Source organism: Schistocerca gregaria, chromosome 4 (assembly GCF_023897955.1).
Source record: "Schistocerca gregaria isolate iqSchGreg1 chromosome 4, iqSchGreg1.2, whole genome shotgun sequence".
Lineage (NCBI taxonomy): Eukaryota > Metazoa > Arthropoda > Insecta > Orthoptera > Acrididae > Schistocerca > Schistocerca gregaria.
The window spans coordinates 650,028,280-650,047,123 of NC_064923.1; positions in this window are offsets into that span (position 1 = coordinate 650,028,280).

Consider the following 18,844-nt stretch of genomic DNA (forward strand, 5'->3'; position numbering starts at 1 on the left):
AGCGCTGGTAAGACTTTCGTCATCAATTAGCAGCGGCTGGCATTTATTGTCCTCTACGGATGAGATCCGCAGCTGCGGTGAGGGAGATATCTCTCACTACATTAGCCCAGTTCTTTGAACATTTTCGGTTACCAGTGGGTGATAGAGGTTAGTGCCGATTTGCGCAACGAGCCTTAACAACGGCGGGCAACAAACGGCCCATTAAACAGCCGTTCGCTTAACGCGGTGCGAGCGCGAGACGAGACGCTAAGAGCTCGCCGGCTTAAAGTGGAGGGCGGCCGGGAGACGGGCGGTTCGGCCGCCTTTAAAAAGCGAGAGAGGCACCAGCGCCTGCTGGCCGGCTGCCGGCCTCCGGATATTGCAGCTGTAATTGCCGCACCTAAATCAAGGTGCGCTGTTTATTACGGCGCGCCGGCTCTCTCCCACCTTAACGGCATGCGCGCGCACCCAGCGCGGCCCGCGCCGATTTATGTGTTTAATATGGCCGGCTTTTATTAAACCAATCAGCGCCCGCACTGACAAATAATGCGCGTGCAACAGGTATTAATAACGGCGGCGGGCGCCAGCTGGCCCGAATTAAGGCCCCGCTAATGTCTTGTCGGCGCGCCGAGTACGTGCTGCCCGGAAGAAGTGCGCGCGGCGCAGACACTGCCGCGATGTGCGGCGCTGCGCGATGTCGCGGGGGTGGCCGAGACGCGGCTGCGAGCATCCGCCTCGGTAACCAGGAAGAGGCAGACTCTCGTCACGCGGACCACATCCCCAGCGCGATCGGCATCGACGACATCTCTCTGTCAGGCTGCCTACTTCAATGTGAACACTCCACGATGTCATATCACATCTCCTTTCACCCTTGGACCCCTCACTGCGAAAGGTCTCAATCCGATTGGAAGTACCTACCTGTACTCCTCACCTTCTTTTAAACACAACCTCATCTCTGTTCAACCCATCCCAATCTCACCCAACTACTCCCACACCAACTGGAATGTCTACTGGGGCACCATAGAAACCCAGACTGGAAGCCAAACCCTGAGCTTTCAACAATCTGGCAATACCCCTCACGCTGCATCCATCCTGTAGCAGATCTTGCCAGATGCTATATCCACCCACATTCCTATCAAGGCCATAAATCCTCACTATCCCATCCTCTCCTCAAGAGCCCTGCGTCTTCTTCAACAATCCAGTCACATGCACCACTCCGTCCTGCAAACTCATGACCTGGATATAATGTGCCACCAGCAAATGTGTCACTCGTTTATTAAATTTTAGCGGTAGCACTATTTAGGGTAGGGAAAGTTGGTGCAATATTCTGAGCACAAGTTACAGCCAGGTGCGATCCAGATTGCAGCGAGTTACGCATACCAACAGATGCAAAGTAGAATAGAGGCCACAGGGCCGTCAAATTGTTTAAAGAGTACACATAGTGGTTCTGCATGTTGTAAATCACAGGCAGATGGGGCCCATTGGCCACCCTAGCGTGTTATGAGTACGTGATGAGGAGTGTAGCGTATGGCAAAACAGAGGCGCACTGCCGCAGATGAATAGGTGCTGGTTTCTAATGATATTTATTCAAGTTTGGCAACTCTCCTGGACAGTGGGGCGTGTCACACCACCAGCTACACGCAGTAGCAGATGGGGCACCACCATTACAGCCCACAGCTGGTCGCTGGTTCGACCCTCTGAGGCTAATGCAGGGTCTGTAGCCAGCCAGCGGTGGGCCAATCCACGGCTCGCTACTGCGGGCAGGCGTCCTGGCTTCTAATACGTGCCAGAGGCATCCAGAGGTGAGGGCCACAGATTCGGACTCCGGATCGTGGGCGCCTGTTGTCACTGCGATCATAACCACGCCGGCGAGAAGCACGCAGCTGGCTGCCTGCGGCTCACACCGAGCGACGCTGAGTCGGCAGGGTTGCAGACTTCTGAGCTAACTGCCAGCATCTTGACGGTGCTGGAACTCTGCTGCCGTACAAGACTGACTCACAGCAGTGAGTGCACAGGTAGCTGAGGCAGCCATTCCACGCCAAGCCATTTCACAGATAGTGTAGTTGTGTCCTCGGCATTAGGGGGACCCAGTGATACAGATCGAGAGGAATGGGGGCACTGTAGTTGGAAACAATAAATCACTTGGAAAGATCGGACGAGTCTTAATACTGTGCCTTATACCTCTTCCTGCTACATTTGGTGTTGTCGTTACATTTGGTGGCAGAAGTTACAGCAACAAAATGCAGAAAAACGAAGGGACTGGCGTCAGACGTCCATCAAACTCTACACCATACGCCCTGTAAACTTCCAAGTACTGGAAAGCATTCCATTGACTCACGGAAAATAATGACGTACCTCACTATCTGCTCCTCCACAACAAACATCCCTAACCTGATAACCTGAGCAAAGCTGACCACTTTTCATGCTATCTTTCCAATATGTTCAGCATCCCTGATGACATTGGTTTCGATTATTCCTCGTTCCCTACCACTAATGAATGTACTGACACTGTTGTCCTGCTCCTGGCTCTCAGCTTACAATACTTGGGTAATGTACGACAGACAGAATTAAATACACCAATCACAGCATGTGACATAAAACACGTTCACTATGTGATAAAAAGTTCCCAGACACCCCCAAAACATACGTTTTTCAAATTAGGTGCATTGTGCTGCCACCTAATGCCAAGTACTCCATATCAGGGACCTCAGTTATCATTAGACTTCGTGAGAGAGCAGAATGGGGCACTTCGCGAAACTCATGAACTTCGAACGTGTTCGGGTGATGGGGTGTCGTGTCATACGTCTGTACGCGAGATTTCAAATGTTTCAAATGGCTCTGAGCACTATGCGACTTAACGTCTGAGGTCATCAGTCGCCTAGAACTTAGAACTAATTAAACCTAACTAACCTAAGGACATCACACACATCCATACCCGAGGCAGGATTCGAACCTGCGACCGTAGCGGCCGCGCGGTTCCAGACTGTAGCGCCTTTAACCGCTTGGCCACCGCGGCCGGCACGCGAGATTTCCACACTCCTAAACATCTCTAGGTCCACTTTTATCGATGTGATAATGAAGTGGAAACGTGAAGGGACACGTACAGCACAAAAGCTTACAGGTCGACCTTGTCTCTTGCCTGACAGAGACCGCCGACAGCTGAAGAGGGTCGTAATGGGTAATAGGCAGACATCTACTCAGACCATCACACAGGAATTCCAAACTGCACCAGGATCCACCGGACGTACTCTGACCGTTAAGCGGGAGGTGAGAAAACTTGGATTTCATGGTCGAGAAGCTGCTCATAAGCCACACATCGTCCTGGTAAATCCCAAACGACGCTTCGCGTATAAGGAGCGTTAACATCGGACTATTGAACAGTGGAAATAGGTTGTGTAGAGTGGTGAATCACTGTATACAATGTGGCGATACAATGGCATGGTGTGGGTATGGCAAATGCCCTGTGAACGTCATCTAGCAGTGTAGCGAGAATAGTAAAATTCGGAGGCGGTGATGTCATGGTGTGGTCGTGTTTTGCAAAAATGTTCAAATGTATGTGAAATCATAAGGGACCAAACGGCAGAGGTCATCGGTCCCTAGACTTACACACCACGTAAACTAACTTAAACTAACTTATGATGCATTACCCCAGAAAGAGGGCATATACACTGTCCGGCGACATCTATGTGAACACTCCACGGTGTCATATCACGTCTCCTGGTACCCTTGGACGCCTCACTGTTGAAGTCCTCAATCCGACTGGAAGTACCTACCTGTAATCCTCACCTTCTCTGTGCACCCCACCCCAGTCCTCATCGAACTACTCCCACACCAACTGGAATTAGGTTAGGTTAGGTTAGGTTATGCTGACCTAACCTAACCTAACCTCATTCCAGTTGGTGTGGGAGTAAAAAAATGGCTCTGAGCACTATGGGACTCAACTGCTGTGGTCATTAGTCCCCTAGAACTTAGAACTACTTAAACCTAACTAACCTAAGGACATCACACACATCCATGCCCGAGGCAGGATTCGAACCTGCGACCGTAGCAGTCGCTCGGTTCCGGACTGCGCGCCTAGAACCGCGAGACCACCGCGGCCGGCAGGTGTGGGAGTAGTAGACGGTTAGGTTAGGTTGGGTGAGGTAAGGTTAGGCTAACCTAACCTAACCTAACCTAACCGTCTACTAGGGCACCATAGAAACCCAGACTGGAAGCCAAGCCCTGGGCTTACAACAATCTGACGATACCCCTCATGCTGCATCCATCATGTAGCAGGTCTTGCCAGATGCTACATCCACCCAAACTCCTATCAAGGCCATAAATCCTCACCATAAAAACCTCTCCTCACAAGCCCTACTTCTCCTTCAATAATCCAGTCGCATGCACCACTCCGTCTTGCGAACTAATGACCTGAATATAATGTGCCACTAAAAAATACAGAGACACATCATCGATTTATTAATTGCAAACTCTACGCCACACTCCCTGTAAACTTCCAAGTACTGGAAAGCATTTCTCTGACTCACAGGCAATAACGACATATCCCACTACCTGCTCCTCCACAACAAACATCCCTAACCGTTAGCAAACTGGAATCGCATTCGGGAGGACGACGGTTCAGTCCCGCGTCCTGCCCACCTGATTTAGGTTTTCCGTGATTTCCCTAAATCGCTCCAGGCAAATGCTGGGATGGTTCCTTTGAAAGGGCACGGCCGCTTTCCTTCCCCGACCATCCCTAATCCTATGAGACCGATGACCTCGCTGTTTGGTCCCTTCCCCCAACACAACACCACCCATTCCTAACCTGAGCAAAGCTGACCACTTTTCATCCTATCTTTCCAATATGTTCAGCATCCCTGGTGACATTGATTTCGATTATTCCTCGTTCTCTACCACTAATGAATGTACTGACACTGTTGTCCTGCTCCTGGCTCTCAGCTTACAATACTTGGACAACGTACGACATACAGAATGAAATACACCAATCACAGCATGTGACATAAAACACGTTCAGTATGTGATGAAAAGTTACCGGACACCCCCAAAAACATACGTTATTCAAATGAGGTGCATTGTACTGCCACCTAATGCCAGGTACTCCATATCTGGGACCTCAGTAATCATTAGACTGCGTGAGAGAGCAGAATGGGGCACTCTGCGGAACTCATGAACTTCGAACCTGTTCGGGTCATGGGGTGTCACTTGTGTCATACGTCTGTACGCGAGATTTCAAATGGTTCAAATGGCTCTGAGCACTATGCGACTTAACGTCTGAGGTCATCAGTCGCCTAGAACTTAGAACTAATTAAACCTAACTAACCTAAGGACATCACACACATCCATACCCGAGGCAGGATTCGAACCTGCGACCATAGCGGCCGCGCGGTTCCAGACTGTAGCGCCTTTAACCGCTTGGCCACCGCGGCCGGCACTGTTTCCGTTGTGGTAATGAAGTGGAAACGTGGACGCGTACAGCACAAAAGCTTACAGGCCGACGTCGTCTCATGACTGACAGACACTGTCGACAGTTGAAGAGAGTCGTAATGTGTAATAGGCAGACATCTACTCAGACCATCACACAGGAATTCCAAACTGCACCGCCGCCGGCCGAGGTGGTCTAGCGGTTCTAGGTGCGCAGTCCGGAACCACGCGACTGCTGCGGTCGCAGGTTCGTATCCTGCCTCGGGCATGGATGTGTGTGGTCTCCTTAGGTTAGTTAGGTTTAAGTAGTTTTAAGTTCTAGACCCATGGTCTAGGAGTAGCGTCTTTGATTCATAATCAAAAACGTCTTCGGGTTCGATCCCCGCCACTGCCTAAATTTTGATAAATAATCAGCATTGGCGGCCGAAGACTTCCGGCATAAGAAGTCAGCCTCATTCTGCCAACGGCCTTGTCAAAGAGGGCGGAGGAGCGGATAGAGGTTCAGGGCACTCTCTTGTCCTAGGGGTGGTAAATTGCCCCTAAAGGCGGAAGAATCAGCAATGATCAACGACATGAGGATGCAGAAGGCAATGGAAACCACTGCATTAAAGACACGTAACGTGTATCCACAGGACATGTGGCCTGTAGTTGAAGAAGTGTCATGATGATCTCTCCATTGGCAAAAGATTCCGGAATAGTCCCCCATTCGGATCTCCGGGAGGGGACTGCGAAGGGGGAGGTTACGACGAGAAAAAGATTGAATAATCAACGAAAGGATAATGTTCTACGACTCGGGGCGTGGAATGTCAGAAGCCTGAACGTGGTAGGGAAACTAGAAAATCTGAAAAGGGAAATGCAAAGGCTCAATCTAGATATAGTAGGGGTCAGTGAAGTTAAGTGGAAGGATTTATGGCCAGATGACTATCGGGTAATATCAACAGCAGCAGAAAATGGTATAACAGGTGTAGGATTCGTTGTGAATAGGAAGGTAGGGCAGAGGGTGTGTTACCGTGAACAGTTTAGTGACCGGGTTGTTTTAATCAGAATCGACAGCAGACCAACACCGACAACGATAGTTCAGGTATACATGCCGACTTCGCAAGCTGAAGATGAAGAGATAGAGAAAGTGTATGAGGATATTGAAAGGGTAATGCAGTGTGTAAAGGGGGACGAAAATCTAATAGTCAGGGGCGACTGGAATGCAGTTGTAGGGGAAGGAGTAGAAGAAAAGGTTACAGGAGAATATGGGCTTGGGACAAGGTATGAAAGAGGAGAAAGAATAATTGAGTTCTGTAACAAGTTTCAGCTAGTACCCTGCGAATACCCTGTTCAAGAATCACAAGAGGAGGAGGTATACTGACATCATGGTCAGACAGAGATTCCGAAATCAGATACTGGATTGTAAGGCGTACCCAGACTCAGATCACAATATAGTAGTGATGAAGAGTAGGCTGAAGTTCAAGACATTAGTCAGGAAGAATCAATACGCAAAAAAGTGGGATACGGAAGTTCTAGGGAATGACGAGATACGTTTGAAGTTCTCTAACGCTATAGATACAGCAATAAGGAATAGCGCAGTAGGCAACACAGTTGAAGAGGAATGGACGTCTCTAAAAAGAGCCATGACAGAAGTTGAGAAGGAAAACATAGGTATAAAGAAGGTAGCTGCGAAGAAACCATGGGTAACAGAAGAAATACTTCAGTTGATTGATGAAAGGAGGAAGTACAAACATGTTCCAGTAAAATCAGGAATACAGAAATACAAGTCGCTGAGGAATGAAATAAACAGGAAGTGCAGGGAAGCTAAGACGAAATGGCTGCAGGAAAATTGTGAAGACATCGAAAAAGATATGACTGTCGGAAGGACAGACTCAGCATACAGGAAAGTCAAAACAACCTTTGCTGACATAAAAAGCAACGGAGGTAACATTAAGAGAGCAACGGGAATTCCACTGTTAAATGCAGAGGAGAGAGCAGATAGGTGGAAAGAATACATTGAAAGCCTCTATGAGGGTGAAGATTTGTCTGATGTGATAGAAGAAGAAACAGGAGTCGATTTAGAAGAGATAGGGGATCCAGTATTAGAACAGGAATTTAAAAGAATTTTGGAGGTCTTACGGTCAAATAAGGCCGAAGGGATAGATAACATTCCATCAGAATTTCTAAAATCATTGGGGGAAGTGGCAACAAAACGACTATTCACGTTGGTGTGTAGAATATATGAGTCTGGCGACATATCATCTGACTTTCGGAAAAGCATCATCCACACAATTACGAAGACGGCAAGAGCTGACAAGTGCGAGAATTATCGCACAATCAGCTTAACAGCTCATGCATCTAAGCTGCTTGCAAGAATAATATACAGAAGAATGGAAAAGAAAATGGAGAATGCCCTAGGTGACGATCAGTTTGGCGTTAGGAAAAGTAAAGGCACGAGAGAGGCAATTCTGACGCTACGGCTGATAATGGAAGCAAGGCTAAAGAAAAATCAAGACACGTTCATAGGATTTGTCGACCTGGAAAAAGCGTTCGACAATATAAAAAGGTGCAAGCTGTTCAATATTCTGAAAAAAGTTGGGGGTAAGCTATAGGGAGAGACGGGTCATATACAATATGTACAACAACCAAGAGGGAATAATAAAGAGTGGACGATCAAGAACGAAGTGCTCGTATTAAGAAGGGTGTAAGACAAGGCTGTAGCCTTTCGCCCCTATTCTTCAATCTGTACATCGAGGAAGCAATGATGGAAATAAAAGAAAGGTTCAGGAGTTGAATTAAAATACAAGGTGAAAGGATATCAATGATACTATTCGCTGATGACATTGCTATCCTGAGTGAAAGTGAAGAAGAATTAAATGATCTGCTGAACGGAATGAACAGTCTAATGAGTACACAGTATGGTTTGAGAGTAAATCGGAGAAAGACGAAGGTAATGAGAAGTAGTAGAAATGAGAACAGCGAGAAACTTAACATCAGGATTGATGGTCACGAAGTCGATGAAGTTAAGGAATTCTATTACCTAGGCAGTAAAATAGCCAATGACGGACGGAGCAAGGAGGACATCAAAAGCAGACTCGCTATGGCAAAAAAGGCATTTCTGGCCAAGAGAAGTCTACTAATATCAAATACCGGCCTTAATTTGAGGAAGAAATTTCTGAGGATGTACGTCTGGAGTACAGCGTTGTATGGTAGTGAAACATGGACTGTGGGAAAACCGGAACAGAAGAGAATCGAAGCATTTGAGGTGTGGTGCTATAGACGAATGTTGAAAATTAGGTGGACTGATAAGATAAGGAATGAGGAGGTTCTACGCAGAATCGGAGAGGAAAGGAATATGTGGAAAACACTGATAAGGAGAAGTGACAGGATGATAGGACATCTGCTAAGACATGAGTGAATGACTTCCATGGTACTAGAGGGAGCTGTGGAGGGCAAAAACTGTAGAGGAAGACAGAGATTGGAATACATCCAGCAAATAATAGACTACGTATGTTGCAAGTGCTAATCTGAGATAAAGAGGTTAGCGCAGGAAAGGAATTCGTGGCGGGCCGCATTAAACCAGTCAGTAGACTGATGACCAAAAAAAAAAAAAAAAGAAAAAAAAATCCCTTGTCATATTCCAGACCTCACGCCAGCCTGCGTGAGCTAAAACGCGTGCATTTCGGCCTCCTTTAGGAACACGGTTGGCTCACCTGCCAACCACAACATTGGCGACGAGGCAAAACCGCGTTCGTATCGATATTGCCCTGATTTACTTGTGTAATGGCTCCGCCACGATCTCCAGATGTACTGTCCGAATTTTTTTGCTTACAGAATCAGCAGACGCTGGCCTTACTGGATGCCCTTGGACATCTCGTCCAGGGTCAACGTGCGATGCAAAACGATGCGGCAGCAGCCGCTTCACCGCTAACGCAGCCACGACACGCTGTTGCACCCACTTTTCGACCTTTTTGATGCGGCACTGGAAAGCTGGACGGAGTGGTCCCGCCAATTTGGATTCCATCTCGCCGCCTACAGAATTCAAGGCAACGAGCGGCAGCCTTTTCTGCTTTCATCCGGCTGGGTGACCACGTACCGTGTGATAGTCAAATTATTTCCCCGACGCGACGTAGCAACTCTGTCCTACGAAGAATTTTTTTCTGCATTAGATGCATATTTCAAAGAATCAGTCAGTGTAGTTGCGAAACGGTATACCTTCTTTCGTACAAAACGTACGGCAGGTCAGACTAATCGGGAGTGGTTTGCAACCTTGCAAGGCCTTACTAGGGATTGTGCTTTTGAGTGTCAATGTGGACTCCCTTATTCAGATACTATGGTACGTGATGCAATTGCACAGAACGTTTCTGATGTTCGTATAAGGGAACAGATTTTGAAACTAGTAAATCCCTCCCTTCGACAAGTGATGGACATATTGGATCGGCAGGACACACTTGACTTTGCTCAGGAATCATTTGAAACTTCGCCGGCAGTGTGTCAGGTTAACCGGCCCGCCGGGCGAGCTGCAAGGAACAGTAAACAGTCCTCGCGCCCGGCCGCGCCGCTGCCGTCAGGCTCTCAGCCACGTGTGCTGCGCAGGCAAGCTAATGCAGTGATCAAATCATGCCCGCGGTATGCTACTAAACATTCGCGTCAGTAGACTGATGACCAAAAAAAAAAGTTCTAGGGGACTGATGACCACAGATGTTAAGTCCCATAGTGCTCAGAGCCATTTGAACCATTTTTGAACCAAACTGCACCAGGATCCACTGCAAGTACTCTGACAGTTAAGCGGGAGGTGAGAAAATTTGGATTTCATGGTCGAGCGGCTCCTGATAATCCACACATCATCCCGGTAAATGCCAAACGACGCTTCGCTTGGTGTAAGGAGCATAAACATTGGAGTATTGAACAGTGGAAAAACTTTGTGTGGAGTGACGAATCACCGTACACAATGGCAGGGTGTGCGTATGGCAAATGCCCCAGGTGAACGTCATCTGCCAACGTGTGTAGTGCCAACAGTAAAATTCGGTGGTGGTGATGTCATAGTGTGGTCGTGTTTTGCAAAAATGTTCAAATGTGTGTGAGTTCCTAAGGGACCAAATTGTGGAGGTCATCGGTCCCTAGACTTACACACTACGGGAACTAACTTATGCTAAGAACAACACACACACCCGTGCCACGAACTTGTAAGTCATTTTCAGCCAGGTGTCCTGATACTTTTGATCACATAGTGTACCTCACAAAAAATGCAACACATCCTCTGCCCATGACTGAATTTAAAGAATGCCCCCTCTCCTTTCTCGACACCCTTGCTACCACTAACCTCTACGCAGGAGCTCAAAAAACCTGCAAAATCCTGTTTTTCCTCAAAATTCACAAACTCCCTACTGATGCCTTCTCTTGTCACACCATCTTCCTTACCCCACGGTTAGGCAGGATTTTCGAATTCCTACGCTCCCAACTCATCCAGCAACACCTGAATCACCACCAACTTCTTCCAATTAACCTTTGTGGCTTCTGTCCCAATTTCTCCTCTGATGACCTGTTCCTGCACGTCATCCATCTGCTATCCCACCAACTCAGCTCCTGTAAATCTGCTGTTTTTGTGTCTCTCGTCCTAAAGAAAGCCTACAACCATTTATGGCACCCTGGTCTCCTTTCCAAACTCCTGATTCATGCAGTTCCAGTCAATCTAATCACCTCGCCTTTGCCACTATAACATATCAATTCCTGTACCTTCCATCCTGCTGCAGGTGTGCCCCAAGATTCCATCCTCTCTCCATTCCTTTATCTCCTGTACACTGCTGATATGTCCGGACCATCCACCAGCACTGCCACCTCTTCAGTACACTGATGACATTGGTTTACTCGCTCCTTTATCTCCTCTACACTGCTGATATGTCCGGACCATCCACCAGCACTGCCACCTCTTCAGTACACTGATGACATTGGTTTACTCGCTATCCCATACGCTCGAGAAATCCAAATGTTCCCTCCAAATCTACCTCGCAGTTTATCTACTGGTGTAACCAACGGCTCCAAAACTTAATCAATAGATACATAATGAACCATTCACACTTTCCACCTCCAGGACTTCTACCTTGCCGTTTATTACCATCCTATCCAGTTAACTAACACACTAAAATATCTTGGACGAACCCTTGACTAGCAAGTGACGTAGGAACCTCACCTCCTAACCATCCAACAGCCCACAATAGACTAAAACTACGAAGAAACTGAGTGTGGGGATTACATTCCTCCACTATTCTCCACACCAACAAAACTCTGATTCGACCTGTCCCAATATGCAAATGTTGAGTAGATTTCTGCCCAACTAAAATTCCGTAAGTCCCAACAGATACTCGAACGCCATGCACTCTGTCGCACTTTCCACGTCGATTTGTCTCCCCCAAATGGATTGCCTGCCATCTTATCAAATCTCCACACCTCCTGACACACATCGAACATCTTTGCATCTGCTGCACTAGCCACAAACTAGATTCCAACAGCCCCACTGTCTCCCCTCTGTTCACAAACGCTTGTATTCCTGCTGCACCTTCACAAACATATCCATTCATCCCTACACACACACATTCCATATCCTATCTCAAAAGAATTTCAACCAGCTCCCTCTTGCAGACCATGAGATTTGCCCAGTTATTTATCCCTCCTACCAACATTAACCCCTCCTCACCTATCCCACTCCACATCAGGGTTTCTCTCTCCTTTTCTGTCTCCACCTATCTCTATCCCTTTCTTCTTGTACGACTATCCTTCGCACACATAATTACTCCTCCTCACCCTCTCTGTTTCCCACCGTCTCTGTTCTCACTATTCGCTTCACCTCATACTTGTCATCTCCATAGTTTCCCCACCCAACAGACCCATATCTCTCTACCCACAAGCCTTAACCTCTACGGAACATATTGTCTCCTCCCATAATACTTTTCACCCAGTGCAAATCCTTCAGATGTTAAATGAAACTGCGGTGCTCCAGTGCTTTTTACATGGAAGAATACACTTCATCGTAATTGTGTTTTTTAAATTGTCTTTTAGCTGTCCATCATTGATCTTTTTAATTCAAAATATAAACAGTCCTCATAATTTTTTTTGTTTTCAATCATCGATGTTTTATCTTTACGTATACTGTTGTTTAAAGAGTGGAGTACTGTACCGCTGGTAGCCCACCCCCTAGCCATATATGTCATGGGGGATGAAATAACAATAAGTCAGAAAAAATAATGACCACTGTCAAAAGCCTGAATAACCACTTTTTGCTGTGCAGACCGCTGCGAAACGTCAGGAAGAGTCAGTGAGATTCTGGAGGGTACCAACAGGATTGTGAGGCCATAGCATGATCAACTGCACTGGGTTTGAGGATCCATGGGCAAATGGTCCAATTGAGGTGGTCCGACACTTAAATCCGGAGAGGTGTTGGCCAGGTGAGTAAACTGACGCTAGCGCTCTTTGAATCTCACACCGATACTGCGAGCTGAGTGATGTGTTGCATTGTCCTGCTGGTAGATGTGATCATACCAAGGAAGAACAGACTGTATGTGCAGGTGGACACGGTACCTAACGATGGATGCGTACTTATGGTGATCCACTGTTCCATCTATAATGATGTAATCAGGCTGGGAATGTCACGAAATCTTTCCTCAGACCCAAAAGCTCCCTCAACTGTTGCAGGGTGTTTGGTTTCATACCTTACACGCTATATCCACCATCGGCCACATATCTGATGGAACATAAAGGGGGATTCATCCGAAAAGGCCACTTGTCGCCTCTCAGTGGACTTCGAGTTGCAGTGTTGACATGCAAATTCCGGCTTTCCTCACCGATGGACAACAATCGGCATGGATGCGTGAACCAGACACCTGCTAAGGAGACCCATATACAGCAACATTCGCTGAACAGTCGTTGAGGACACACTGCTATAGCCCCTTGGTTCATCTGAGTGGTCAGTTGTTCAACAGTTGCACGTCTACTCACCCATACACATCGCAGCCGACCTTCAACCCTATCATCCATCACCAGTGGTGTACCACATTTGCCTCGGCGTCAGTTTTGAATAGTGTCATTTTGCCATGCACGGTATACTTTAACCACAGCGGTGCTCGAACAGTTTAAAAAGTTAGCCCCTTCGGAAATCTTCAAACCTTCGCCTCAATGCCAGTGATCACGCGTCTTTGGACCTTAGATAAATCGCCCCGTTTCTTCATTACATCACTCCGAGTCCCAATGCACGTTTCATACACTCTCCAGTATTAGTGGTGCCACCTGTCGCCTGTGAGCGCTTATTGGACGTTGATACCGAACACAGGTGGTGGTAACTTTGGTGTGACTGGACTGTGTAGAAGCAAATAACCCCAACAGAGTCTGGCTAAATTTTGGATTGAAAAAGAAAATAGTTTGCACATTTTAATTTTAAAACAGTACAAGAAAGTACTTAATATTCCATTAATGGTCAAGAAATAAAACTCACGTGTTTTTGTAGGTGTTGTATTAAACCAATAAATAATGAACGTAAAGAAGATGGTGTTGCTTTTTTTTTTTTTTTTTTTTTTTTTTTTTGGACAGATTTGGTATCGGCCAGCGAACGTCGTAAATAATGCTCCAAGTTCAATCGGTTCCGTGATTTCGGTTTCATTGCCACCATAGTCGCAAGCCCACCTTCACAGCTACCAACTATAAACAAAGGAATCTATAATCACAATGCTTTCTCTAATATTAATGGTTATTCGTCACCAGAGTTGTTGGACAGAATGAAATTTTCTCTCTGCAGCGGAGTGTCTGCTGATGTGAATCTTCGTGGAGGATTGAAACTGTATACCGGACCGAGACTCGAACTCGGAACCAATTTCGAGTCTCGGTCCAGCACTCAGTTTTAACCTGAAAAGAAGTTTCACCAGTGTTGTTAGTTCTGTTTCAGAGAGATGTATTTTCGCTGTGTTGTATTCAGGTAGTTCAAGAAATTCTGCTTTGACTTGAACTTTAACTGCCTGAAAATATTTCTTCATTCACTGTGAGCGGTCTTAAAGCCAAAGCATTTCAGTTCTCCAATTCAGGAGAACGATCATTGACAGAATGTATTTCTGATGATAAATGCCGACTTCTTTAATGCGTGAATGAACATTTTTCAGTGTTATTGTCGAGCATCACTATCAGTTTTGGTAACAACGAAATGTCTTGAACTTCAGACGTAAGCTGAAAAGGGTCCAATTCGTGAAGAAATTCGTCATTTTTATCTTGTGCTGTCAAATATTCACCGTACTTCCTTGAAAGTCGAGGTTAGGGATATTCATTTCTAAAAGCATATCCACAAAATATACCACATCGCAAACAGTCATTTATTATTTTGGCATGTAGGTCCTTTTCTTTTCCGTCTTTGCTCCATCCGGAAACAAAGCAAGTTCTCGTCGAAGCCCTAACGCCCTATGCAACACCTTGCCTCGCAGTTGCTATCTTACCTCTGTGTGGAACAAGAGTACATCGCAGATTTGCTGTAACCTCTTTGCACAACTCTTTGAGAAGTCTTCACTATTTTAGTGAAGTCTTCATGACTTTAGCGAGTACATTTAACACATCAGGGAGGACTGTTTTCACTACCAAAGCATAACGGAGTATGATGCAGTGGCTGAACGTTGCATTTGGAGCAAGTTCGAACAGTATGTGGAATCCACAGTGAACGCCCAACGTGAAATTCTCTCCCTCTGCACATACACCTACCAACTACTACCACTGCATCTCATTTTCCTCAACAAAATTTTTCACCGATTGAGATACATCTTCGCTGCGAGTAGTTGTATCGAACTGTTCCGAGAACAGGTAGTCTTCTCTCAGGTAGTCATCTTTTATACATCGTGACTGGGAACAATATGCAGCGTCGGTCGATTCATCTAACTGCAGCGCAAACAAATGACGTGATCTAATTTTGTTGTGTGTCAGCTTCCGTAGTTGAGTGGTCAGCGCGACTGAGTAACATGCGGAGGACCCTGGTTCGATTTTCGGCACTGCCAGAGATTTCCCATTGGTGACAGGACTTGACTGGGGTGGACTGAACCGCGTGACACCAGCTGAGGAGCTGCATGACCTAGGTGTGGCCGCTGCAAGATCAAGAAACTCGACAAAAACCGGAACAGCGGTGTGCTGACTAAATATCTCTCTATACTGCATCCAATGACGCCACTGGCGGAGGATGACCCGGTAGTCGATCGGCACTGATGGGTCTGCGAAGGTCTGAGGATGAAGTTAACTTTTATTTCGTTGAGTACCATATTCAACAAATCCAGACTCGTGTCTGTAATGCGACTTTGGATCATAAGGAGGTACCTTGTTTATATTTTCCACATGTGGCTCTCCTTGAGCGAGATTCACCGCATCTGGTAAGCAAGGCTTTATGAGATTCTTTCCTGTTGTATGAGGTTTCTTCGTTTCAGCGATTCGAAGGGCGATTCAGCATGAAGCTTGAAGAAAAGTTTCTGTCAGCTGGAAAAAATAGCCTCGTGAATCCACGCATGAGCTTTTGAGTGTAGATTCTTTACGTTTCAAGAATTCGATGCCGTGTCCAACGAACTCTGCGTAGCTTCTGTCAGTGTGCTCTAAAAAGATTACTGCCGGCGTACATTAACCAGTTTTTAACACTGGTGTTATGCACTTGCTAAGGTTTTTTCCTCTTTTCTTTCATCTTAAAGATGATATTGTGACATCTCATATAAGGATTTTCGTCGTCCCACATTTTCTCTGTTCACATGCTTACAACCACGATTATGGAACTGTGTCTGCTATTTGTGATTTTTAGTGCAAAAGCCGGCTTTATGCACATGCGGAATTCAGTTCTGTCCTTAAGGTGAATTTATGTTTATATTCGTATTTTAACTGTGTGCGTCATTTATCGTGATTCTCTTTATGATTACTCCTCAATGGTACCTCAGCTGTAAATGAGAAAGAAACCTATCCACCAGCTTACGACGGTAATCCCAAAAGTAAGGTTTCCTATTTTTTTATAAGTGCAGAACTCTGTTTGTGTGCCAGTTAGTCACACTGTTATGAAGAGTGCTTCACGCGCTGTGTAAACATGCGCAAGCCGCGCTGAGGCGCTCAGTCTTGGCTTAGCAGCCATTGAGAATGGAGCTCCCGTTGGATGTTGCCACGAAGTTACTCGGTTTTTTAACGCAAAGGGCACTGCGCTGATTGAAATCCATCGGAAGTGTATGGTGAGTCGGGCATGGATCTCAAAAATGTTCGTAAGTGGTGTAGAGAGTTTCCTGCTGGTCGGACCGAAATTCACGACGAACAAAGGAGTGGGAGACTATCTGTTTCTGAGGAGACGGTGTTGAAGGTTGAGCAAAGCATGCGTGAAGATCGGCGGATCACCTTGGATGATCTCTCCCTGAGATTTCCCTATGCATCACTCACAGAATTTTAACGGAAACACTGAACTACCGTTAGGTGTGCGCAAGTTGGGTGCTACGCATGTTGACTGAGAACCACATGCGGCAACGTTTTGATGCTTCCTGCTAATTTCTTCACCGCCTTGCAGCCGAACAGGACAACTTTCTGGACTCAATTGTTAGGGGTGACGAAACTGGGCATACCACTTCGCACCTGAGAGCAAGCAACAATAACGCCAGTGGCGGCATCCTTCTTCTCCAAAGCCGCGGAAATTCAAAAGAACACAGACTGGCGGTAAAGTCATGACAACCGTTTTTTGGGACCGGAAAGGGGTATTGTTTGTCGACTTATGCCCACTGAGACAACAATTAACGCTGACAGGTTCTGTGAGAGACTGAAAAACTCAAACGGCCATTCAGAAACGGAGAAGAGGAATGTTGAGCAAGGGCGTACACATTCTTCATGACAACGCTCGCCCACACATCGTTCGGCAAACCGTTGCTCTCCTGCAACAGTTTCAGTGGAACATAACCACCCACCCACCCTATAGTCCTGACGTAGCACCCAGTGACTATCACCTGTTCCCTAGGTTAAAAGAACATTTGGCCGAAAAGCGTTTCATTTCCGACGATAAGGTGAAAGAAGAGGTTCATAACATTCTGACATTATGAACAGCATGGCGGCGAGCTGGTATGACATGGGCATACCAAAACTCCCACAGCGTCTAGCAAAAATGCATCGACAGAAATGGTGATTATGTCGAAAAATGGCTAAATGTTCAAGCTGTAAACTGATGTAAACCATTGTAGAAATAAACAGGTATGTGTACTTATAAAAAAATAGGTGACCTTAGTTTTGGGATTATCCCCGTACTTCTTATCATCTCAGCCATTTACGCCCTGTAGTAAACGAAAGGCAGTCTTATAAATTGTATATTGTGCAATCACATTAATGTGACCACCTGTCAAAAGGCTGAGACGTGCAGGAAAAGAGTGAGTGAAGTTCTGGAAGGTACCGACTGGGATGTTGGGTCATCCCGACTCCAGTGCCGTGAACAGCTGCGTTAAGTCTCGGAGTGTTCATAGCGAGCACAGTACGATCGAGGTGCTCCCACAGATTCTCGATTGAGTTTAAGTTCGGGGAGTTTGGTGGTCAGGTGAGTACGGTAAACACACCCTGGTGCTCTTCGAACCACAAAAGTACACTGCGTGCTGCGTGACACGTTGCATTGTCCTGCTCGTACAAGCAACCGTGCCGAAGAAAAGCAAACAGCATGGAGGGGTGGACATGGTACCCAAATAGGAACACTTACTTGATCCATCGTGCCTTCGAGAATTCACCAGACTATAACATTCACTCCCCTAGCCTGGATCCTTCTGACGACTGTTTCAGGGAGTTTACTGCCAGACGTTTCATACCGTATACGCCAATGGCCATCTGTCCGAAGAATCAGGAAACTTGATTCATCTGAAAAGGTCACCTGCCCTCACTCAGGGGACGTCCATCTGCTGTATTGGCGTGTATATTACAGCCTTCATCGCAAGTGAATAGCAGTCAGAATGGGTGTATGAACCAGGTCCCCGCTGCTGCGGTTCATGCGCAACAACGTTCCCTAACAGTCATTGAGAAGACGCTGTTGGTAGCCGCTTGTTCATCTGGACGTCAGTTGCTCATTCATTCGTACGTACGCATCTCCACTTGTTGGTGCTGACCTCAAGCACCATGTTAGATGCTCCTGCGCATGTAATACAAATCCTGCTCTTTTTTAAATCTCCTTTACATTTCGCTAAATTTTCTACCTCTTCGAGCCGATGAATGAGTGATGCCTCCGTCACGGACTCAAAAAAGAAAGAAAAGAAAAAAATAATCTCGGTAGGTGTTAATAGAGGGTAGTTCTCTATTGTACAATTGTACAAGACTTACATAAGATCTTCTATTTCGGCTGATGGTTGGACACGTGCCTCAACGTTAATGAATTATGAAGTACAAAAATGTCACGGCCATTTCGGACTTACGAATCATCGCGTCTTGCGTTGACATCAGCTGCACAAAGTGGAGAAATCAACGGACC